This window comes from Schistocerca cancellata, chromosome 5 (genome assembly GCF_023864275.1).
Source record: "Schistocerca cancellata isolate TAMUIC-IGC-003103 chromosome 5, iqSchCanc2.1, whole genome shotgun sequence".
Lineage (NCBI taxonomy): Eukaryota > Metazoa > Arthropoda > Insecta > Orthoptera > Acrididae > Schistocerca > Schistocerca cancellata.
In genome coordinates, this window is record NC_064630.1 from 693,743,657 (window position 1) to 693,770,116 (window position 26,460).

Below are 26,460 nucleotides of genomic sequence, written 5' to 3' on the forward strand. Positions count from 1 at the left end.
ATGTCGCACCTCGCTCCGCTAGTCTACATCTACTATACATCGAACTCTGAGTGGACAAAAGTCACTGGATACCTCCTGAAATTGTGTCGGACGTTCTTTTGCTCGGAGTTGCCCAGCAACTCAACGTGACGTGGACTCCACAAGTCGTCGGAAGCCCCCTGCAGAAATATTGAGCCACGCTGCTTCTAAAGCCGTCCATAACTGCGAAAGTGCTGCTGCTGCATACTCTCTCGATTACGTACCACAAATGTTCGCTGGGATTCATGTCGGGCGATCTGTGGCTAAATCATTTCCTCGAATTGTCGAGAACGTTCTTCAAACAAATCACGAACAATTGTGGCCCGGTGATATGGCTCACTCTCATTCGTAAAAAATTTCAGAGTTGTTTGGGAACATGACGTCAATGAACGGCTGCAAATGATCTCCAAGTAGCCGAATATAACCATTACAGTCAATGATCGGTTCAGTTGACACAGCCGAAACCATTACTGAGCCACTATCAGCTTGAACAGTTCCTTATTAACAACCTGGAATCACGGCTTCCTTGAGGCTGCGCCGCACTCGAACTCTACCGTCAGCTCTTATCATATCACTTAACCGTCCACGGTTTTCCAGTCGTCTAGGGTCCAACCGATATGGTTGGAAAGGCGCTGCAGGCGATATCGCGCTGTTACCGAAGGCACTGGAGCCGGTGGTCCGCCGCCATAGTTACATAACAGCAAATTTCGTCGCATTGTCCTAATGGATACGTTAGTCGTTCGTCTACATTGATTTCTGCCGTTATTTAATGCAGTACTGTTTGCCTGTTAACAGCGACAAATCTGCGCGAACGTAGCTGTTATCAGTCGTTAAGTGAATGCATTTAGCCATTGCGTTGTTCATGGTGAAAGCAAAATCTGGACAATGTGGATGTCGGAATATTGAATTCCGTAATGATTTCAGAAATGGAATGTTGTATGTGTCTAGCTCCACTTACCATTCCGCATTGAAAGAGTATCAATTCCCGTCGTAAGGCCTTAATAACGTCGGATAGCGTTTCACACGACTCCCCTAAGTACAACTGATAGTTCGATAATGCACTGATCTTTTATACCATTTGCATGCGATACTACCTCCTTCTGTATACGTGCATATCGCTCTCCCATGACGACTCTTGTCACCTTAGTACATATTAATGCAAAATTTCTGAAGTTATAGGTGCCGGAACGAGCTTCTTCAATGATACTACCACCTCTTCCCGCCACCCCACCGCCTTCCCACAGCCATAAGCATCATAGGTTATAAAACATAATATCTTGTAATCATAACAATAAAACTTCTGTTCCCCACAAAGCACCACTTTGCTCCCTTTTTCTGCTCGATACATATCGGCGCAGATGAGTCTTCGTCACTGTAATGTTACATTATCAGTTGCTAGCAGCCGCAGTGTCAAACATTTGCTTTGTAGCTGCTAGGCGAATGAGTGTACAGTTTTCGTTAATAGAGGACTTAGCATTTAGTGCTGAGGGATGACAACATCGTTCCTCACCCATTAAGGCCTCATCTCTATTGTACAATCCACATTATAGCGTGTGCTGGAGAGTACACTGTGTACGGTGTCTATTCTCATTTTTATTTCAGTCGCGAACGGCACAGTCAGGATATTATTGTTAGCAGTAACCTGTTTGACCTTGAATCTAGGTTTACGTTCATGGTCTTATCGCGAGATGTAAGTACGAGGAAGCAATATGAACTTACGCTCACAGTGTTTTAACAGTAAACTTGACAGTGAAATGCAAATCGTCTCGTGCAAATACTATCATTAGAACTGGATCAGCATTTCCGAGACGCTTGCATCCTTACGAAACGAATTTGTGACTGCTCGTCTTTGGAGTTTCTATTTTTCCATTGCCCGTATTAGTATTGCTCCCACACTAACGGGGAGTATTTAGGTATCTGTCAGACGAAGTTTCTCAAATCTATCACCTTCAAGTGTGGATTACATTTCGTGATGGCTCTTTTAATGAATCTCAGTTTGGCATCTGACTATTTCGCTGTAAGATTTATGTGGTCTTCCCACTCTAAATTGCTCTTAACGAGTACGACTAAGTGTTTAATGAATTCAGCTGTCTCCAGTGGTTCTTTCGGAATCGTGTAACAATGGGTTTCCACTTGATTTTGCATTATGTTTCATTTGTAGAAGCTAGTCATCTGTCAATCCTTGAACGAAGTATCGGTCTTCTGCAGGTCTTTCAGCAGTTCACTTTGATTCTGTTCAAACGTCTTCCTCTTTGTGCAACTATTGCAACGTATATTTATTTTAACCCGCTCACTGTAATAAGTCCTGGGTCTCCCTTTCCGAATTTTAACAGCAACAGCGTCCCTCCAACTATCATGAAACACCCTGTGCAATGAAGTCCTGTTTCGCTAGACCCTGTATATCTTAGCGACAAGTGAGAGACCGTCCGCCAACTCGGCCCTGCGCGAATAAATATAGCGGTGCCTGACTTCACAGAATATAGTATAGATTAGCTGACCAAAAGTATATCGACGCCTATTAATGGATATGGATGTGTCTAACCTTCCTCTTTATGATGACCTGAACCCTGCTGTAGACAGTTTTAATGAGGTGTCTGTGGAGGAATGGGAGACATGACTTTTTTTTTTTTTTTTTGGTTCATCAGTCTTCTGATTGGTTTGATGCGACCCGCCACGAAATCCTCTCTTGTGACAGCCTCTTCATCTCAGAGTAGCACATTCAACCTACGTCCTCAATTATTTGCTGGATCTATTCAAATCTCAGTCTTCCTCTACAGTTTTTGCCCTCTACAGCTTCCTCTAGTGCCATAGAAGTCATTCTCTGATGTCGTCACAGACGTATATCATCCTATCCCTTCTCCTTGTCAGTATTTTCCACTTATTCCTTTCCTCTTCGATTCTGCGCAGAACCTCCTCAAGCATTATCTTATCAGTCCACCCAATTCTCAATATTCGCCTACAGCACTACATCTCAAATGCTTAGATTCTCTACGGTTCCAGTCTTCCCACAGTCAGTGTTTCTCTATCCTACAATGATGTGGTCAAAACGTACATTCTCAAAAATTTCTTCCCCAAATCAAGGCCTTTGTTTAATACTAATCGATTTTTCTTGGCCAGGCGTGTACTTCTTGCCATTGCTAGCCAGCTTTTGATGTCCTCCTTGCTGATTCCGTCATTGGTCATTTTTCTGCCCACGTAGCAGAATTCCTTAACACCATCTACTTTCTCGCTGTTCTCATTTCTACTACTTCTCATTACTTCCGTCTTTCGTCGATTTATTATCAGTCCATAATCTGTGCTCATTAGACCATTTCATTCAGCAGATCAGGTAATTCTTCTTCACTTTCAATCAGAATAGCAAAGGCATCAGCAAATCATATCATTGACATCCTTTTACCTTGCATTTTAATTCCACACCTGAAACTTTCTTTTATTTCCATAATTACTTCTTCGATGTAGAGATTAAACAGTAGGGGCGAAAGACTACATACCCGTCTTACAACATTTATGATCCCCGCACTTCGTTTTTGGTCGTCCACTCTTGTTATTCCGTCTTGGCTCTTGTACATATTGTATATTAACCGTCTCTCCCTATCGCGTACCTCATTTTTTCTTAGAATTTCAAACGTGTTGCACCATATTACTTTGTCGAACGCTTTTTTCAGGTCGACAAACCTTAAGAATGTGTTTCGAATTTCCTGTAGTCTTGATTTCATTACCATCCGCCACGTCAAATTGCCTCTCTTGTGGCTTTACCTTTCCTAAACAAAAATTATGTCATCTAGCGCATCCTCAATTTTCTTTTCCATTCCTATGTATATTATTGTTGTCAGCAACTTGTATGCATGAGATGTTAAGCTGATTATTCGATAATTCTCGCACTTGTCAGCTCCCCTATTCTTCAGAAATGTGTGAATGATATTCTTCCCAAAGTGAGATGGTATGTAGTCAGACTCATACATTTTACACAGAAACATGAATACTCGTTTTTTGTCATTTCTCCCAGTGATTTTAGAAATATTGATGGAACGGTACCTACTCCATCTACCTTATTTGATCTTAAGTCCTCCACAGCTCTCTTAAATTCTGATTCTAATATCGGATCCCCTATCTCTTCTGAATCGACTCCTGTCACACACGAGCGAAACCTTCCCCCTCGTAGAGGTTTTCAGTGTACTGTTTCCACCTATCCGCTCTCTCCTCTGCATTTAACAGTGGAATTCCTGTTGCATTCTTAATGTTACCGACCTTTCCTTTAATCTTTCGCTTTTCCTATGTACTAAATCAATCCTTCCGACCATCAATTCTTTCTCGATTGCTTCACATTTTTATGCAACCATTTCGTTTTAGCGTCCATGGACTTCCTTATTATTTTACTCTTCAGCGACTTGTATTCCTGTATTCGTGAATTTCCCGGAAAATTTTTGTACTTTCTTCTTTCATCGATCAACTGAAGGATTTCTTCTGTTACATGGTTTCTTCGTAGTTACCTTCTTTGCGCCTATGTTTTTCTTTTCCACTTCTGTCATTGAACTTTTCAGAAACATCCATTCCACTCCTGATGTACTGCATACTGAGCTACTACTTGGTGCTCTATCTATAGCCTTAGAGAACTTCATGTGTATCTCATCATTCCTTAGTACTCGTACTTCCGTATCCCACTTCTTTGCGTATTGATTCTTGCTGACCAATCCGTTATAGTTCAGCCTATTCTTCAACACCACTACACTGAGTCCATATCTGCACCTGTGTACGCCTTGCAATCCAGTATCTGATTTCGGAATCTCTGTCTGACGATGGTGTAATCGAACTGAAACCTTCCCGTATCAGCTCGCGTTTTCCATGTGTACCTCCTTCTCTTGTATTTCTTAAACAGAGTATTCCTTATTATTAGCTGAAATTTGTTGCAGAATTTATATTTATTTTTGTTTATTGTTGCTAACAAAATAAATCGCAATGTCAGAACTGCCACTCTGGTGTCTTTACCTCTTCTGAAGCAAAAGTGATAGTCATCTGACACTCCCAAAAATTTTATTTATGTAATATAATAAAATAATAATAAATATTTAGATAGATGGAATTAATGAGATTAATTTTTCGGCGGGTCGGACAAGCACAATTAGCTGAGCTGTGCCTGTAAATGGGTAAAGAATGTTTTCATATTAGTTCCATATTAACGAAATAGTCTTTCTCTTGTTGTAGAATTTTGCTTACCAATTTGTATTACTATCTCCTATCGTACTATCTAACTACGAAATTTTGACGTGTCCATCATTTCTTTTGTAGTCGTATCTTCATAATAACACCGAAGTACACAGGTGGGCTTCTTGGATTTTTATATATGACTATACTACTTGGAGTGATAACTCAATTTTTCAATCGCGAAATACCACTGTATTATTTTTTCTAAATACATCAAAAATACAGAATTTTTACTTATTCTCACAGCCAAAATGACAACCGCTGATTTCGCTCTAAAATAACGTGCGTCTACATTCGTTTATTAAGAGAGAGCGAGTCTTTCCTCTTACCGAGGAACAGAAAAAACATCTTATGTTTTCGACATCTGAAAATAAAAAATACCTGATGGTAGGCGTAGGCTCTACGCTGCGCTACGGCTTCACCTTATCTCTTTGACTTTGAAAAAAACGAAAACATAAAAGCAACAAATGCAAAAGTACATCACATTTTCCATTCTGTAGAAGGGTGAAATATCCTTGATGGATTTGTTGCTTAGATGCCATCCAATGACTAGTGCATGTTCCGAGTCACTGAGATCTTCTGACTGAACCTTTCAGCTGTTACTCTACTGTACTGAGAGGTCCGCCTGACTTATACAAGTCAATTCCACATTACAGGGGGGGGGGGGAGGGTGTCTGAATGATTTTAATCAGACAGTGTATTAGTAGTTGGCGAAGCATAGTCGAAACTACTATTACTGTGCTAGATTTCTCCTGGAACTGGAAAGATGATAAGCACATTGCCGGTCTCCTGACAGGTTACTCCAGAGTTGGCGTGTTCTGCAAGATGGCACACTGAGGAACTCCAGTGGACCGTCGCGGTATCAGTTTCCTGGTAAAAGCGACAGAGCTGTTGGCCCACCCTGAGGGCGAAGTGGTGGGCCGAGCAGCGGGGACCTCGGCCGCGCTCGGAGGGGCTGGCTGGGGGCTGGTGCGCTGTTTGAGCAGACGCCATCCGGCCGCGGTGTTTACACAGCTCTCCTCTCGGGCCGGGGACAGCACATCCTATTTTTATTTACCCACGCCGCTGAGGCCCCCACGCACACATACACACTCCCACAGACACACACACGGGCACACTCACGCCCACGTCCGGTGACCCTCCTCTCCTTGACCAAAGTCCAGCCACTGCACGCCGTGACGGTCAGCCGCCTCCAGCCCAGAGATTAAGCGAAAATCCCCCTGCGCGGACCTGCCTCTGTGAGTGTAGTCAATTTCATGGCGTCGGGCTCCTATGATGAGTCACGTTCCTCATCTTCTTTGTTTACATGCGAACAGGTGTCCCTCGCGGCAGCAGATTCTACGTAAACTGCTGCCGCACGCAGATATCTTTACGCGGCGTGCTCGAAGCGATTTGGAGTCTTTGTTTTGGAGCAGGTCGGTAATCGTGTAGGAGAAAATGGGTAATTTACCTTTTTCAGAGCAAGGAGGCGTGCCTTGTCTTGGGGTATATGTTTGCAACTCTTAAATGAAGCGTAACTGGTAACACTAATTTACATTATATTCACCATGAGCCGGCCGTTGTGGCCGAACTGTTCTAGGCGCTTCAGTCCGGAACCGCGCTGCTGCTACGTTCGCAGGTTCGATTACTGCCTCCGGCATGGATGTGTGTGATATCGTTAGGTGAGTTAGGTTTAGGTAGTTCTAAGGCTAGGGGACTGATGACCTCAGATCCTAAGTCCCATAGTGCTCAGAGCTATTTGAACCATTCACTATGATAGAGGTATCATCAAGACTAATGTATTTTCAACGCCACAGGACATCACTGTTGTCCCTGCAAGCAAAGACTTCTGAAGGGTAGACTGTACATGGAGCGACCTCATCGCACGTCTGACATAACCGGCCAGCAAAGCGATTTTGTTTACGCTTCTGTGACAACGTCTCAATTTTTCCTCTTCGTTTGTCCGCTGTGGTCTTCGGTGTACGTAACGGGCGCTCCTAGCTGCCATGGATCTACCACTGTACGAAGTTCAGGCATGGCCCTAAATGTGTTGTGCCTTCTCTTCCTCCAGTTTGTCACAAGGAAGACCTGCAGTTTCTAGTGTACCCCTATGTGTGATAACTTTCTGTACTATTCTAAGTTACCAAACTCCTACGTCCGAACTTTTTACACGATATCATATTGCAGTTAAATACGATTACTGATGATGTTAACACCTCCATGGCAAATGAAAATCATAATGGTTAGGCTGTATGTGGATTAATGAGCCCTGTCTAACCGCAGGCAGCGACTAAATGGTGGTCAGGTGGAAGAAGAGACAAAGGGAAACTGAAGAGTAATGTGAGGTAGAGTGTTTTCAACAGGGCTGAATAGAGGGGTATATCTCGGTAGGTATTTCATCGTTCGGTACGGATAGTTGGTTGAATTTCCGAAGGGGGGTGATGGCATGCAGTTACTTAGATGGCGGGATATGCACGACATAGCATAGTTTCTTATCGGTATTGGTGAATGCTCGATTGAATATTGGTTTCCGAGACTGGATTTTGCGTATAAGATGAAGGGTATGAAAGGGCTTCAAGAAGGGAGGAAGATGTGGGAAGTGGATGAGTCGTAATAGGGTGCGACTGCAGGAATGCAGACTGATTGCAAAAAGCGGGATCGAGTGCAAGATATTTCTGGATTTGAAGGGATTTGTGCAATTCGCGGAAGGTGTAGATCCAGTCAGCGTTTGTATAAATTAGGATGGGGCAGATGTGGGATTTATAAAGCAAGAAGGAAGATTAGGATTTGACGTCACGCCGACACCGACGTCACCAGAGAAGGAGCACAAGCTCGGACAGTTTCAAGGATGACGGCAAACATACCTATAGGCAGTATGCCGTTGTGTAACGTAACTACACTGGTGTCAAAACTAAGGCTACCGCTATTTCCCCGCCCTGTGTCTAATGCACGATATAATCGAACTGTCAACGAGATGTCCGTAGGGTCGTGTTCTGCACGGATGACCATGCCAACGATGGCGTCAGGTCACCTATGAAACGAGGTAGTGTTTGCCGGGTAGCCCCACGTCCACAGTCGCTATGTACAGAGTCACGGACGTTGCAGTATGGAACAGAGAACATGTCTACCAGACTCTCTGAGGTGAAGGGCCGTAGAAAGAAAGGAAGCAGGATAGTCACAAATTGATTTAACCTGATGACTTAATGTGAATCGTTCTGTTGTTTCTTGCATGTGGCGACAGTCTATACAGCCCGAAACTGAATCCCCAAGGGCAGGGCAGGGCCGACGACGTTTGACTTCAAAAGATAAGACCGTTATTTGCCTGTAAGACACGACTTACCGACTTAGTACCGCACGGCAACTGCCATGTTATCTCACAGCATCCACTGCAAAAGGTGGACAGAATGCTTCGGCAAGTGGCGTTTACTGTCGGAGACATTCTGTATGTGTACCTCTGGTGGGTCTTCACAGAAGGGAACATCTACAGTGGAGTCATCAGCATGCCACCTGTACGGTAGAACAGTGGGCTGATGCTGTTTTCACAAGTCCCGATTTAGTCTGGAGTATGATTCTCGATGGATTCGAGTCTGGAAGGGAAGTGCAACATGATTTAGGGACCCAAACATTGTGGAAAGAGACCGAGATCGAAGAGGATCCCTAATGGTGAGGGCACGCATTATGTTTACGACACGAACTCCTCTTCGTGGAATTCTACGGGTGAATTGTCAAGGTTTAACTGCTTCAGGAATCGTGACGAGGTCTTGGGACCTCATTTGCGGTAGTTTCGAAGTGCTGTAGGCCCAGACGTCGTGTTGATTGACAATAATGCTCAACCTCATAGAGTACAGGGGGCTGAATTGAATCCTGTAGAGCAAGTCTGCGATGCACCAGCGAGACGGCTTGCATCACGTCAGCATGCATTAAATTCTCTCCAAGACTGCGAGCAGCTCTGCAGGAATAATGGATGTTACTGCCTGAACATGAGACTGGTGACATCATTCACAGCATTCCCCGTCATTGTCAGGCCAGCATTTCTGCCAGAGGTAGTTGTGGTGTCACCGCCAGACACCACACTTGCTAGGTGGTAGCCTTTAAATCGGCCGCGGTCCGCTAGTATACGACGGACCCGCGTGTCGCCACTGTCAGTGATGGTAGACCGAGCGCCGCCACACGGCAGGTCTAGAGAGACGTCCTAGCACTCGCCGCAGTTGTACGGACGACTTTGCTAGCGAAGCTACCCTGACAAATACGCTCTCATTTGCCGAGACGATAGTTAGCATAGCCTTCAGCTACGTCATTTGCTACGACCTAGCAAGGCGCCATTTATCCTTTGCTATGTATCTAATGAAGCATGAACCATCAGACCGATGTACACCAATTATGAATTAAAGTTAAGTGTTACATCAACTGCGTACTTTATTTAGAAGACTCATCTCCTTTAACTGTTCCAGACCTGACGCCATCCTGCGTGAGCTTATAGCGTGCATTTTGGCCTCCTCTAGCAACACGGTGTTGGCTCTTCTGCCAACACTACAGTAGCCACACTCAGTACTGAACACATTAACCAGTTATCGGAAAGAGTGTCCAAATCCGTTATGTTGGAAAAACGAAGTACAATTTTGGTTACCGTTATTCATGTTACAGTTGTTTGCGTTCTGTATTCATTACATTGCTTATACTTTACTATCACATGTTTACACTGTTTTATACCAAAATAAACGCAACCTTGCAAAATCCCCTTTTGTTGTTTTAATTTTGGACGCCACTGTATGTTGCTGCGTGAGAAACAGCTTGCTGGAAGCCAGTTTCCAACCGCAGAAAACACGTCTTCAATTGAAACATATAAAAGAATGGAATCTGTGTACGGTGATGACGCCATCAATATCAGTAATGTGCGACTTTGAGTTGTTCCAGTCCGTAATGAAGGAAGTGGTGGTGCTAATCGTAACGTGGTAACGAGTGTGACAGAGTTCACAGTGGACGACCAAGTATGGCAACCGACGAGAATCACTGAAATAGGGTTCATGAAATCATCGGAGGAAATCGTCGAATAACAGGCACAGCTCTTAGACAAGTGTGGAACATAACGAGTATGTTTATTCCCTCATTAAATTTGTTGGTAATTATCCACTACAGTTCTAAAGGAACAATGATGTACATAATGGCAACACCAGAAATAAAGAGCTGCGCGGGATTAGCCGAGCGGTCGAAGGCGCTGCAGTCATGGACTGTGCGGGTGGTCCCGGCGGAGGTTCGGGTCCTCCCTCGGGCATGGGTGTGTGTGTTTGTCCTTAGGTGAATTTAGGTTAAGTAGTGTGTAAGCTTAGGGACTGATGACCTTAGCAGTTAAGTCCCATAAGATTTCACACACATTTTAACAGTTTTTTGAAGAAAAAAGACATTCATTACGACACCTTATGGTTATCTTCAGCACAAAAAGCGGAGCACAATGCTGCGACAAATAATTTTTATCACTTACCCCGTGATATAAAATGTCTGACAGGCAGCAAAGTTGAGTTTGAAAATAAATTGAGAAACTTTCCTCTTGAGAACTCCACTTCTACAAGTGTGTTGTGAAAAACAAGGTGAGTGCAAATTACTAACTCCAGAAATGTTCATAGTGCAGCCATATTTACAAATCGATCTCCGATGCGGATGTAAAATGACTCGTTCCATATAATTACATGTTGTGCAAGCTAACTATCTTATACCCACAACTTATGAGGTTGGTATCAAAATTTAATACAGTCACTTAGTCGCCATTTTTAAATATAACTAAGGCAACTGAACTCCGCCAAACTTTCAGAACAATGGCATTCTAAAAACATAGGTTTACAAAATTTATAAGCATAATCTTATGATGTTCATCGGCATATTTTATAGGTTCCAAATTTATCTTCTCTTCAGCTTCACACTTACTAGTTCTCACGGCCGCTCTTGCATCTTCCAGTTATTTGAAAGTGAAAGGATCTGATTGAGCAGCTACAAAAATTTCTTCTTTTCTCGTCCACTGGTTTTGGAAGTACTCCGTATATCATAAGTATCTTTTGCTGGTGTTACGATAATAGACGACAAAACATTCTATTAAAGATAGATCCGCAAACAAGCCGTCATTCAGATAACTGAAGACAAGTCGCTCCTCATTTCAGAATGAAATACTGTGGCAGCCGGTTTTCACTCCTGTTGTAAATTTATCTACGTGTATTAAGTCCCCATTTACTCGGGCTCAAATCTGACGTAAACCGACATGCAGCTTAAGACTCATCAGATTAGCAACGTTTTGTAAAATTTATACCGAGCACGTTTTAATCTAGTGCAATGTATCACAAGGTCTACTATGAGAGTAAATGACACAGATGGAGACTTGGTGACGAGTTAGGGCGTCATTACCCACGTGGAAACAGCGTCCCCGCTTCTTACTGGCTGAGCAAATCACGACAAGACATTATACAATGAGGTAGGAAACCTCCTAATATCTTGTCGGACCCCATTTTTTCAGGCATAGTGCGGCAACTCAACATTGCCTGGCCTCAACAAGTCGTCGGAAATATTGAGCCTCCCCGCACCTCGTGGTCGTGCGGTAGCGTTCTCGCTTCCCACTCTCGTGTTCCCGGGTTCGATTCCCGGCGGGGTCAGGGATTTTCTCTGCCTCGTGATGGCTGGGTGTTGTGTGCTGTCCTTAGGTCAGTTAGGTTTAAGTAGTTCTAAGTTCTAGGGGACTGATGACTATAGATGTTAAGTCCCATAGTGCTCAGAGCCATTTGAACCAAATATTGAGCCATGCTGCCTCTATAGCCGTGCATAATTGCGGAAGTGTTGTCGGTGACGAAGTTTGAGCACCAACAGGCCTTTAGAATATTTACCATGAATCTTCAATGGGATTTATGTCGGGCGATCTGGGTGGCCAAATAATTCACTCAAAATATGCGGAATGTCCCCCCATGAACCATGGACCTTGCCGTTGGTGGGGAGGCTTGCTTGCCTCAGCGATACAGATAGCCGTACCGTAGGTGCAACCACAACGGAGGGGTATCTGTTGAGAGGCCAGACAAACGCTTGGTTCCTGAACAGGGGCAGCAGCCTTTTCAGTAGTTGCAGGGGAACAGCCTGGATGATTGACTGATCTGGCCTTGAAACTACCAAAACAGCCTAGCTGTGCTGGTACTGCGAACGTTTGAAAGCAAGGGGAAACTACAGCCGTAATTTTTCCCGAGGGCATGCAGCTCTACTGTATGGTTAATGATGATGGTGTCTTCTTGGGTAAAATATTCCGGAGGTAAAATAGTCTCCCATTCGGAACACCGGGCGGGGACTACTCAGGAGGACGTCGTTATCAGGAGAAAGAAAACTGGCGTCCTACGGTTCGGAGTGTGGAATGTCAGATCCCTTAATTGGGCAGGTAGGTTAGAAAATTTAAAAAGGGAAATGGGTAGGTTAAACTTAGATATAGTGGGAATTAGTGAAGTTCGGTGGCAGGAGGAACAAGACTTTTGGTCAGACGAATACAGGATTATAAATACAAAGTCAAATAGGGGTAATGCAGGAGTAGGTTTAATAATGAATAAAAAAATAGGAATGCGGGTAAGCAACTACAAACAGCATAGTGAACGCATTATTGTTGCCAAGATAGACACGAGGCCCACGCCTACTAAATTAGTACTAGTTTATAAGCCAACTAGCTCTGCAGATGACGAAGATATTGAAGAAATGTATGACGAAATAAAATAAATTATTCAAATAGTGAAGGGAGACGAAAATTTAATAGTCATGGGTGACTGGAATTCAGTAGTAGGAAGAGGGAGAGAAGGAAACGTAGTAGGTGAATATGGATTAGGGCTAAAAAATGAAAGAGGAAGCCGCCTGGTAGAATTTTGCACACAGCACAACTCAATCATAGCTAACACGTGGTTCAAGAATCATAAAAGAAGTTTGTATACATGGAAGAAGCCTGTAGATACTGACAGATTTCAGATAGATTATATAATGGTAAGACAGAGATTTAGGAACCAGGTTTTAAATTGTAAGACATTTCCAGGGGCAGATGTGGACACTGGCCACAATCTATTGGTTATGAACTGTAGATTAAAACTGAAGAAACTGCAAAAAGGTGGGAATTTAAGGAGATGAGACCTGGATAAACTGACTAAACCAGAGGTTGTACAGAGTTTCAGGTAGAGCGTAAGGGAACAAATGGCAGGAATGGGGGAAAGAAATACAGTAGAAGAAGAATGGGTAGCTTTGAGGGATGAAGTAGTGAAGGCAGCAGAGGATCAAGTAGGTAAAAAGACGAGGACTAGTAGAAATCCTTGGGTAACGGAAGAAATTTTGAATTTAATTGATGAAAGGAGAAAATAAAAAAATGCAGTAAATGATGCAGGCAAAAAGGAATGCAAACGTCTCAAAAATGAGATGGACAGGAAGTGCAAAATGGCTCAGCCTTGATGGCTAGAGGATAAATGTAACGATGTAGAGGCTTATCTCACTAAGGGTACGAAAGATACTGCCTACAGGAAAATTAAAGAGACCTTTGGAGAAAAGAGAACCACTTGTATGAATATTAAGAGCTCAGATGGAAACCCAGTTCTATGCAAAGAAGGGAAAGCAGAAAGGTGGAAGGAGTATAAAGAGGGTCTATACAAGGGCGATGTACTTGGAGACAATATTAAAGTAATGGAAGAGGATGTAGATGAAGATGAAATGGGTCATATGATACTGCGTGAAGAGTTTGACAGAGCACTGAGAGACCTGAGTCGAAACAAGGCCCCTGGAGTAGACAGCATTCCATTAGAACTACTGACGGCCTTGGGAGAGCCAGTCCTGATAAAACTCTAACATCTGGTGAGCAAGATGTATGAGACAGGCGAAATTCCCTCAGACTTCAAGAAGAATATAATAATTCCAATCCCAAAGGAAGCAGGTGTTGACAGGTGTGCCAATTACCGAACTATCAGTTTAATAAGTCACAGCTGCAAAATACTAACACGAATTCTTTACAGACGAATGGAAAAACTGGTAGTAGCCGACCTAGGGGAAGATCAGTTTGGATTCCGTAGAAATATTGGAACACGTGATGCAATACTGACCCTACGACTTATCTTAGAAGTTAGATTAAGGAAAGGCAATCCTACGTTTCTAGCATTTGTAGACTTAGAGAAAGCTTTGGACAATGTTGACTGGAATACTCTTTCAAATTCTGAAGGTGGCAGGGGTAAAATACAGGGAGAGAAAGGGTATTTACAATTTGTATAGAAACAGAATGGCAGTTACAAGAGTTGAGGGGCATGAAAGGGAAGCAGTGGTTGAGAAGGGAGTGAGACAGGGTTTTAGCCTCTCTTCCCGGATTTATTCAATCTGTATATTGAGCAAGCAGTGAAGGAAACAAAAGGAAAAATTCGGAGTAGGTTTTCAAATCCATGGAGAAAAAATAAAAACTTTGAGGTTCGCCGATGATATTGTAATTCTGTCAGAGACAGCAAAGGACTTGGAAGAGCAGTTGAAGGGAATGGATAGTGTCTTGAAAGGAGGATACAAGATGAACATCAACAAAAGCAAAACGAGGATAATGGAATGTAGTCGAATTAAGTCGGGTGATGCTGAGGGTATTATATTAGGAAATGAGACACTTAAAGTAGTAAAGGAGTTTTGCTATTTGCCGAGCAAAATAACTGATGATGGTCGAAGTAGAGAGGATAAAAAATGTAGACTGGCAATGGGAAGGAAAGCGTTTCTGAAGAAGAGAATTTTGTTAACATCGAGTATAGATTTAAGTGTCAGGAAGTCGTTTCTGAAAATTTTTGTATGGAATGTAGCCATGTATGGAAGTGAAACATGGTCGATAAATAGTTTAGACAAGAAGGGAATAGAAGCTTTCGAAATGTGGTGCTACAGAAGAATGCTGATGATTAGATGGGTAGATCACATAGCTAATGAGGTGTTGAATAGGAGTGGGGAGAAGTTTGTGGCACAACTTGACTAGAAGAGGGATCGGTTGGTAGTACATGTTCTGAGGCATCAAGGGATCACCAATTTTGTATTGGAGGGTAGCGTAGAAGGTAAAAATCGTAGAGGGAGATCAAGAGATGAATACACCAAGCAGATTCAGAAGGATGTAGGTTGCAGTAGGTACTGGGAGATGAAGAAGCTTGTACAGGATAGAGTAGCATGGAGAGCTGCATCAAACCAGTCTCAGGACTGCAGCAACAACAACAGCATGCGGAATGTTCTTCAAACCATTTGCGAACAGTTATAGTCCTGTGACATGGTGAATCGTTGTTTCAGAACATGAAGTACCTGAATAGCAGCAAATTGTCTCCATACAGCCGAACACCATCATTTCCAATCAATGATCGCTTCAGCTCGATCAGAGGACACACTCCACACCATCTAAACACAGCCCACATCCTTATGGAGCCCCCACCAGCTTGCACAGCGCCTTGTTGACAACCGACGTTCATGGGATCGTGGGTTCTGCACCACACTCGAACTCTACCATCAGCTCCCACCAACTGAAATAGGAACTCATCTCACAAGTCCACAGATTATCAGCTGTTTAGGTTAAAATCGATATCGTCATAAGACAAGGAGAGGCGCTGCCTGAAATGTCATACCAAAGGCACTCGCCTCGGTCGTCTGCTGCCACAGATCATTAACGCCGAATATCGCGGCACTCTCCTAACGGATATGTTCTTCGTGCGTCTCACGTTATTTTTTGCGACTATTTCAAGCAGTCTTGGTTGTCTGTTAGCACTGACAACTCTACCCAAACACAACTGCTCTTGCATTGTCCGTGGTGAGAGGTAATTCCTGAAATTTGATGTTCTCGGCACAATCTTCACACAGTGGATCTCAGGATATTGATTTCCTTAACGATTTCCGAAATTGAATGTACACGTGTCTACCTTCAACCTACATCTAAAGTCTCTTGATTCCCGACGTGCCCCAATAATCACGTCGGATGACTTTTGTTATGAATCACCTGAGAAAAAATGGCAGCTACGCCAATGAACTGACCTTTTATACCCAACGTACGCGATACTACCGCAAACTGTATACGTGCATCCTATGACTTTGTCCTCTCAGTGTAAGGCAGCATGGATTTCCTGTGCTGAATTTGATTAAAACGGTCGAGACAGAAGCTCTTTTGTAGTAGCAGGCAGAGACGGGTGGAGACTGCTCGCGAGGACGACCAGAAAGGTGATGGTCTAGACCGAAATTTGTTCACTGCCACGAATTTGTGATGTTCTTATCACTGTTGGGAAAATGACTCTTTTTTAACAGGGTCGAGTGGCGTCCATAGTTGAGTGCGATCGGAAAAGCTTAGTCACTGCATAATTAAAGTGTGAAACTGGGTTATCGTAAACGCTACTGAATACCTGGTTACAAACTCTTACGCCCAAGTGTCATCTAGTGATTTGCACGACTGGTATGCTCATGTGCGATGTTGACAGTGTTGCGTCTAGAAGTACAGCAAGCAATAAGAAGTCAAAATCTGTTTCCAGAGCGACAAGTCTTACAGTTTCTCCATGAATCCTTTATTTGGACGAAAACGCAGCCGTCTCGTAGAGCCCCACGAGCTCCATATTCCTCCAAGCAAACTGGGTGGTCGGTTGCTGCGGTGGGATCTTCCAGGATTGCTGGAGAGTGTTTCCCTGGAGTGATACTGGAAAACCTGGTACATCAATGATAGGCACCAGCACTATCTGCTGCCGATGTGAGACACCTGATGGGCCAATTTGGTGCTAGATGGATAGGTCAAATGGAGTTTGTACCTTGGATTACAAGGTACATGCTCTGGACTTGCCTTTCTGGAGTCACCTTAAAAGGAATGTGTGCAGCATTCACATTGCTACGCTTGACGAACTGAAACAGCCAATTGAACGCTCTTGTGTTTACGTCATTATCTGGAGTTGCTTGAAAGAATTCTTAGCTCACAACACAGACGAGTGCAGTATTGCATACAAAAGCGAGCACAAGTGGAACAGCCATTCCAAAGGTATGAGTATACAATAACCTGCAACAAATAACATAATGACAAAATATTGCATTTCATGTCACCATAGGCTACCTATCAGATTTGAGCCGACATTGGTGGAGACCTAATTAAAATTTTAATTTTAAATATGTTTCTCTTAACTCGGACAATGATTTGCACATTAGGCAGTACAGCCTAGCAGCCAGACATTCGCAGTTATCTAGCAAACAGTTCGGTAGCGGACCCATGTTTATCAGAATATTTCTGCTGTTACGAAACTGCTTTTTCACCCTAGTCATTTTACTCTATTGTGGTACATCCTGTAGAAACGATTCGTCGAACTGTGGACGCTTCCTATAGTAGTATAACACCACCGGCTCCTGCTAAATTAGCATAACGCCGATAGTGTTAGTCCTGTGGTAATAATTTGAAATGACTGTGATCGTCTATAATGGATAAGGTATCGGACTAAATTTCGTTTCTCGAAAGAAATCTAATGAAAGGAATCAGTGGCAGAATGAACAGACTCGAGCAAAGCTCTGTTCGTAATAAAGTTACTTGTAATTACGTAAAAGGAGACTGTCGTCAGCCTAATTACGCAAAGGTATACGAAGTTCTCGTACTACCATTGTTCGTAAAGAAATTTATTTATTGAGACTGATTGTACTTGATACTGAAATTCTGTTTAGTGTAAGGACACGAGAGAGTAGTACACATTAGCAAGTAATATGCCAGTGGTTTGTCATGAAAACACAGAAGGAACATTAAAACGTTGTGGCAACAACAGACTCTCAGTAACACTTAGTTCTGTGTGTGGAAACAGGAAGCTAACAATCATTACATGTAAACGATTATTAGTGGTGCAGCACTTGGACAAGAGGTTCTTTGAGCAGCTTAATTATTGGTTTTCTGATAATTATATTTCCTACTCGAATTACCGTAAGGAGTAGTCACTCTTTTATACTATATAGCTCAAATGGGGCCAGACCAAGACTGAAAATTTTAGCTAAGACACAAGAGGAAAAATATCTTTTATGTAGATACACACGAAAATATAAACACTGTTACTTACAAAACCCAGAAAGCAATTATTTCTAATGCTGGCGCTTCAGTTTTTCCAGCCAGTAGTTATTGTGAACAATACAAGTTTTATTTACGTACCTTCGGTATTCTACTGGTATTTCAATAACAACAGTACCTCAGAAAGGCACTTCAGATCTTTCATTGAAAATTACACTTTAGGGAATCTTAAAAAATCCTTCTATGAAAAATACGTCGAGTACATCAGAATCAAGATTCACTGAATGGTAAAGGAATCTGCTGCCCCAAAAACGTCATTATATTTTATTACAGATATCAGTTACTCTTCAGTTCAGTAAAATGGGATACTCAGAAATCGCAGCACTACTAAGGATAAAATATGGGTGCTCAAAATAAAGTTTAAAGAGCACAACTCATTATTAAATAAGAAACCACATAACAGGTTCAAACAACTGCACAGTATTCAACAGGCTGTGTGGGACAAAAATGGTGGCTTGGCGATTTCCTGTGGCTACTCAAAGTGGGAGAAAATGTGTCCTAGGCTCTTTCCGTACAACAAGCTCTGAAAAATATTTTCTTAATGTTCGTAATACAGATCTAACCAATATATGCCATGAATAATGGACCAAAGTTTTTCCACATCCGATGCTATATTAAACACTCTTGCTGCACTTCTGGACTTTTTCAGCACACAAATGCGAATGCCTTGCAAGCTAGCCACCGACCAACTCTTACAACAAAGGAGCTTTGCAGTTCGACCGCCAAATCCAAATTTTCTCATCCCGCCATTTTCGTTACGAAGGGACTTCTATACATGCTTTACACTATGATAATCCTAAGTCACCTATGCATGAACCAGTAATATTAATTACGATGACATAAGTAATGATATGAAACATTTACGTAGATATTACATCGAAAAGCTTGATGATGCGGAAAACAACTTGAGTAGAAGTAAACAAAAAAGTCAGACAAACTTAAGTAATATCGGTAACAGTGTTAAAAAACGGTGACAATGCCTGATGTTGGTCCCAAGATGATTCATCACAAGTGTTTATACGAACATCAGACTACCTTCACGGTATAATACAAACATGTATACATATATTTAAGAAAATGGATGTGTATACACTGAAGAGCCAAAGAAACTGGTACGCCTGCCTAATACCGTCTAGGGCCACCGCGAGTGCGCAGAAGTGCTCTAACACGACGTGGCATGGACTCGACTAATGTCTGAAGTAGTGCTGGAGGGAAATGTCACCATGAATCCTGCAGGTCTGTCCATTACTCTGTACGAGTACGACGGGGTAGAGATCTTTTTTAAAAAGCACGTAGCAAAGCATCTCAGGTATGCTCAATACTGTTCATGTCTGCGGAGTTTGGTGCGCATAGGAAATGTTTAAGCCCAGAAGAGTGTTCTGGAGGCACTATGTAGCAATTCTGGATGTCCTGCTGGAAATGCCCAAGTCCAGCGGAACGCAGAACGGACTTGAATGGATGCAGGTGATCAGACAGGATGCCTACGCACGTGTCACCTGTTGGAGTCGTATCTAGGAGTATCAGTGGTCCAATATCACTCCAAATGCACACGCCCCACACCATTATAAAGCCCCCCACCAGCTTGAATAGTCCACTGCTGAGATGCAGGGTCCTTAGGTTCATGTTGTCTCCATACCCGTACACATCCATCCGATCAATTTGCAATGAGGCTCGTCCGACCAGGCAATGTGTTTCCAGTCATCAACAGTCGAATGTCGGTGTTGACGGGCCCAGGCGAGGGGTAAAGCTTTGTTTCGTGCAGTCGTGATGGCCACACGAGTGGGCTTTTGGCTCCGAAAGCTCATATCGATGATGTTTCGTTGAATAGTTCGCACGCTGATACTTGTTGATGGCCCGGAATTGAAATGTGCAGCAGTCTGCTTAATGTTGGCACTTCTGTCATGTTGTCGTTGGTCCCGTTCTTGCAGGATCTTTTTCCGGAGGCAGCGATGTGGAAGATTTGATGTTTTACCCGATTCCTGGTATTCACGGTACACTCTTGAAATTTCGTACGGGAAAATGTCCACTTCAGAGCTATCTCGGGGAGGCTGTGTGCTATCGATGATGCACCGACTATGACATCACGTTCATACTCACTTAAATCTTGATAATCCGCCATTGTAGTAGCAGTAACCGATCTAACAACTGCGCCGGACACTTGTTGCCTACCGCAGCGCCGTATTCTGCCTGTTGATATACAGTACCTCTGTATCTGAATGCATGTCTATACCAGTTTCTTTATCGCTTCAGTTTATTTGTGCATGTATATGTTCCACATCTCCTCCTAAAGTACTATACGCATTGCAACTACTTTTGGTTCACGTATCACTTACTGTCTGGAAACAATCGGTCTCGGGATAAAAACCACCTAATAAGATAGGGGTGCGAGAAGGGGTGAAAAGTTTCTTACTATATTTCCGTGTTAACGCAGCCAAACTGCCGCATCAGGCTCGCGTTTCAGTTTATTACTTCTTCAGTACTAACTGTGTTCACAGCACATTTGACAGACAGTACTCACATATACCACTGTATCTACCACAAATGCTATATATTTATGCGACACATTGCTCAAGAGGTATGACGCCATAAGCAATGAGATGCGTGAAAAATTTTCGCATCACGAATGACGTCCAATTATATTGCTGCTTTTACCAACTTCGTTCGCAACATATGTGGCAGATAGAACCGAAATATGTTGCTCCATGTACATATAAAACTCTGTCATTCCCCAATTCATAGTTCAGGAGATATAACGGCAGAAACAATGAGCTGCGTGAAAACGACTCTTCAGAGAAAAATTCGCAGGAGATACAGGTCAACTGTGTGTATAAACATGTCTAAGTACAATAAATATAGTTCAGGTATGGCTGTGACAAGTGCGTGAGCGTGCAAAACCATGGTTAAAAGTTCCGTCTAAACCCGTGGATCGACTTCAATATAACTGCATTGTTTTGAGCCATCAGACTTCTGACTGGTTTGATGCGGCTCGTCACGAATCCCTTTCCTGTGTAAAGTTTCTCATGTCAGCGTAGTACTTGCAGCCTTGTCAGTATTATTTGTGGTGTGTGTTTCATCTGTGTTCTAATGGCTCTAAGCACTATGGGGCTTAACATCTGAGGTCCTGTCACGTCGACTTAGAACTATTTAATCCTAATAAACCTAACATCATACACATCCATGCCCGAGGCAGGATTAGAACCTGCGACCGTAGTCATCTCTGTCCTCTTCCACAGATTTACCCTCTACAGCACCCTCTAGTACTATGGAATTTATTCGCTAATATTGTAAACGATGTGGTGTTATTCTATTCTTCTCCTCGACATAGGTTTCCATATATTCCTTTCTTCTCTGATTCTGTGGAGAACCACCTCATTTCTTACCTTATCAGCGTACTCAATTTTCAACATTCTTGCGTAGCACCACATCACAAATGCTGCGATTTTCTTCTGTTCTGGCTTTCACACTCATCATGATTTACTGCCATACAATGCTCTGTTCCGCACGTCATGTGTCAGAAATATCTTCCTCGAATGAAGGCTTATATTTCATACTAGTACACTTTTCTTGGCCAGGAATGCCATTTATGCCAGTGCTAATTGTCTCTTCATGTCCTCCTAGCTCTGCCCGTCATGAGTAATTGTGTTTTCAATGCAGCAGAATTACATGACGTCTACTTTGTGATCCCCAATTCTGATGTTAAGTTTCTTGCTGTTCTCGTTTCTGCAGTTTCTCATTACTTTCATATCTCATTAATTAATTCTCATTCCTTAAAACAGATCGTGCAATTCTTCTTCAGTCCCACGGAGGTTAGCAACATCGTTAGCGAATTTTATAATTGATAACCAATAGCACTGAATTCTAATCCCATTTTGAATCTTTCTTTTGTTGCTTCTTCGATACATAGGTCGAACAGTAGAGGCGAAAGATCGCATCACTTCCATACACCCTTTCTTTCACGGATACTTTGTTCCTGGTGTTCCAGTTTATTGTTATCTATTGGTTCTTATTAATATTGTACATAACCCGTTTCTTCCTATAGCTTAACTATATTTTTCTCTGAGTTTCGAACATCATGCACCATTTGACGTAGTCGGACGCTTTTTCCAGTTAGGCGAATCCTTTGAAAGGCTCTTGATTTTTTTTTGTCTTGATTCAGTTATCAACCATAATGTCTGAACTACCACTCTGGTGCCTTTAATTTCCTAAAGCCGAACTAATTGTTATCTTACAGATACTTAGTTTTCTATTCCATTCGTCTGTGTACTACACTCGTCAACACCTTCGATGCAGAAACTCTGAAGCTGATTGTGCGATAATTCTCGATCTTGTCGGCTGTTCCTATTTTCGGAACTGTGTGGTATCGCCAGTCTCATATGTCTTGCACGCCAACGTGAATAGGCATTTTGTTGCCACTTCCCCCTTGATTTTAGAACTTTTGATACAATGTTATCTATCCTTTGTGCCTTATTTGATCTGCAATCTTCAAAAGCTCTTTTAAATTCAGATTCTAATGCTGGGTCCTCGATCTCTGCCCTATAGACCTTTGTTTCTTCCTGTATTACATCATCACACAAGACTTCACCCTCGCATGGGCCTTTATTGTACTCTTCCCAACTTTCCACTCTCTCCTCTGCATTTAAAAGTTGAATTTCCACTGCATTCTTAATGTTACTGCCCTTGCTTTTTGTTTCACCAAATGTTGTTTTAACTGAATTAGTCCTTCCGACAATCATTTCTTTTTCAGTTTCTTAACATTTTTCATGTAGACATTTCGCCTTTGCTTCCCTGCACTGCCTCTGTATTACATTGCTAAGTCACTTGTATTTCTGTATTACTGAATTTACCTGAACGATTTTGAGTTTCCATTTTTTTTTAATCAGCTAAAGTATTTCTTCTGTTAGCCATGGTGTCTTTACAGTTTCCGGGTACCTATGTTTTGCATTTCAGCGTCTGTGATTGCTCGTCTTAGAGATGTCCTTTCCTATTGAATTGAACTGCCTATTGAGCTTCTCTTTATAGCTCCTGGGTGCGCTTTACAATTAAATATCTTCTTTTGGAACCTCTGCTTGTTCATGACGAAGTGTAACCGGAATCTTCCCACATCCACAGGCCTTCTTCCTCTTGTGGTTCTTGGACAATTCACTATTATTATCTGAAATTCATCGCAGAAATAAATCTTTCTCCTCTCTTATTCTTTCTACCAAGCCCATATTTTCCCGTAACTCTTTCTTCTACTTCTTCCCCTGCAACAGTATTTCAGTCCCCAATGACTATTAGATTTTTATCTCCCTTTGCATACTGAATTATCCGTTCAATATCCTCATACATCTTCTCTTTCTCTTCATCTACTGCTTGTGATATTGGTACGTATACCTGAATTACTGTTGTTTGTGTTGGTTGCTGTCGATTCTGATGAGAAAACTCTATCATTGAACTGTTCACGGTAGCACACTCTGCTACCTTCCTTTCATATTCATAACGAATCCTATACCTGATATATAATTTTCTGTTGCTGTTGATCTTACCATATGCTCGTTTGACCAGAAACCTTTGTTTTCTTCCCATTTCACTTCTCTGACCCCCACTATATACGTAGACTTAGCATTTCCGTTTTCAGATTTTCTATCTTCACTACCATGTTCAAACTTCTGACATTCCACGGACCGACTTGCAGAATGTTACGCTTTCGTTGGCTATTCAGTCCTTTTCTCATGGTCACCTCCTCTCTACAGTCCCCTTCCGGAGATTCGAATGGGGACTAGGGGAGAATCTTTTGCCAATGGAAAGATGATAATGACACATTTTCGATACATATTTTGTGTCCTTAATGCAGCGGTTTGCATTGCTTTTTGCATCGCCATGCCATTGATAATTTCCGAATCCAATGGCAACAGAGTGGCCTTAACCTTAGTCCGTTTTTCAGCCATCTTTGACAAGCTTGTCGGGGGGAGGAGGGAGGGAGTAGAGGTCGGAGGAGGTGGACAGAAAGAGGACGGGGAACTGGGGAGAAAGGAAAGAGGAAGGGGTGGACAGTGAGAAGGGAGACGCGGAGACGGGCGGAGAATTGAAAGAGGAGGAGACAGAAAGAGAGGAGGAAGAGATGGACCGAGAAGAGGAACGTGGAGGTGGACAGATGAGAGAGGGGAATGGACAGTGTAAAGGAAGCAGGGGAGACTGACGGAGAGAGGGGAGAAATGGATACTGACAGAGTAAGAAGAGAAGAAAGGAAGACTAAGACATAGACTAATACTACGGAATAAATACATGTCCGGGCGACGCCGGTTACTCTGCTACTCATGACGTGCAACGAGTGCAATATACAAACGATAGAACAAACTATTAACACAATATGAAATCTAGTACAAGGTGGTCTCGATGTTCTGTCAGTGATTCAGTATGTACACACAGATTCTAAATAATTAATTTGAAATTTACATCTCTGCAACGGCGCACTGAAAGCGGAAACATTATCTACATTTTTCTTGTTATTAAGGACACCAGTGTTTCAAACTGCGTTATCAGCCATTGAGTAGCGCTGTAAAATTACAGTTCGACAACGATTTATGGAGCGAAAATGGATTATGCTACTCAATAATGACTCGTAATGCTGTTACGTAGCGAGTTTATACAGTGCCCGACGTAGCAGATATAATCAGCAATTTCATTAATTGGCTTTACGCCAATCATTAATTCAATTACGGGATTTCGCACTTCTTTCTCGGCAAAAGCTGTTTTAAAAGTATATTGCAAAAGGCAATTTGTAGAATGATGACTAATTAATATTCCATGACACTTCAGCGGGCTAATTTGAGTTTTAAATGTTAATAGTGGAACGTAACAGTGAAAAATCTGAATTGAAATGGCTAATCTTCAAAAATTATTTTGAGTGCACAGTTTCCCCCTTGCATCGCCACGCTATATGTTGCAGGAAAAGAGGAACTAGAGGGATTGGGGAGGGGGAGGGTCGAGAACACGAAAGCGCAGCATGCGTCTTTGTTTCGTATTTCGTTTTTCTCCACGCACATCACAAACAAAACACATTTTTTGCATTAATTTACTGTTTTCGGCGCGCTGAAGACGTAATAAAATTTGTATCCACCATCAACTGTCATTCCCCAAGAAACCTTCCGGCACCTGTTTGAACGTATGGCTGCGAGAGTGGAAGCTGTCATCAAGGCTAAGGGTGGGCCAACACAATACTGAATTCCGGCGTTACCGATGGAGGGTGCCACGAACTTGTAAGTGATTTTTAGCCAGGTGTCCGGATACTTTTGATCACATAGTGTATGCACTTTATCATATGTTTTGGACGTTGCAATGGAAATATGGGAAGTTGCAAATGAAAAGGACAACAGCTGCTAAAAATCTTCAACGCAAGCATTTATTCCACAGACTAGCTGAGAAAGCTGGCTTACGCCAGGTATTTATTTATAGTGGTAGCAGAGACTTAGAAAACGTGGAATTTATTTTTATTATATGATCTTCTTCGAATGCGACGTTCAAATTGATATGATGCATAACATAAACGAAGAGCTTGTCTGCTTCACTAACACGGGAGAGAGCCACTTAGTGCTAGAGGTGCGAAAACCAACTGACACTTGAGGTCCACTGCAGCAACATGCAGTGTCTAGCCTTGTGCTTTGCTAATGTCGTAGCGTAACGTAAGCTCCCCGGTCACTGTACGATTTTAAAACGAAATGGTAAATCGTTAGGAGTGAGTGGGATTCAGGGTATAAAATTCGCTTACCACTTCCTATCAGAATTTCCGGTTCTATAATACTACGTTGGAGAGCAGAAACTTTAAGCCTATGTGAGTGAAGGCTTCTGAGAAGCGAGGTAATATATGACGCTCTCGATTAGAGTTACGTTACACCTCGGTTTCGGAAACAGTTTCCAAAGACCGAGCTAAAGCATGAGTTACTCAGTTTACAGAGACTCTCGCATCACTGTCTTTACTGGATTTTTGAGAACGGATAGTCCTCCGTCTTTTAGCCGTTCGAGAATATTCAGTCTTGACCATTATCTACACATTTTTGTTTGCAAACGAAACGAAACCAAACTGTATTAGGAAGAAACACAAACTACAATGGAAACTCAAAATTTCGTGTTTCGTAGCCTAAATGAAACCTATCGGAGAAGGAAAACAACTTCGTTACGTTTTCAATATACAGAGCGAAATCCGTAAATCCATATATCCAAACAAATTAAAT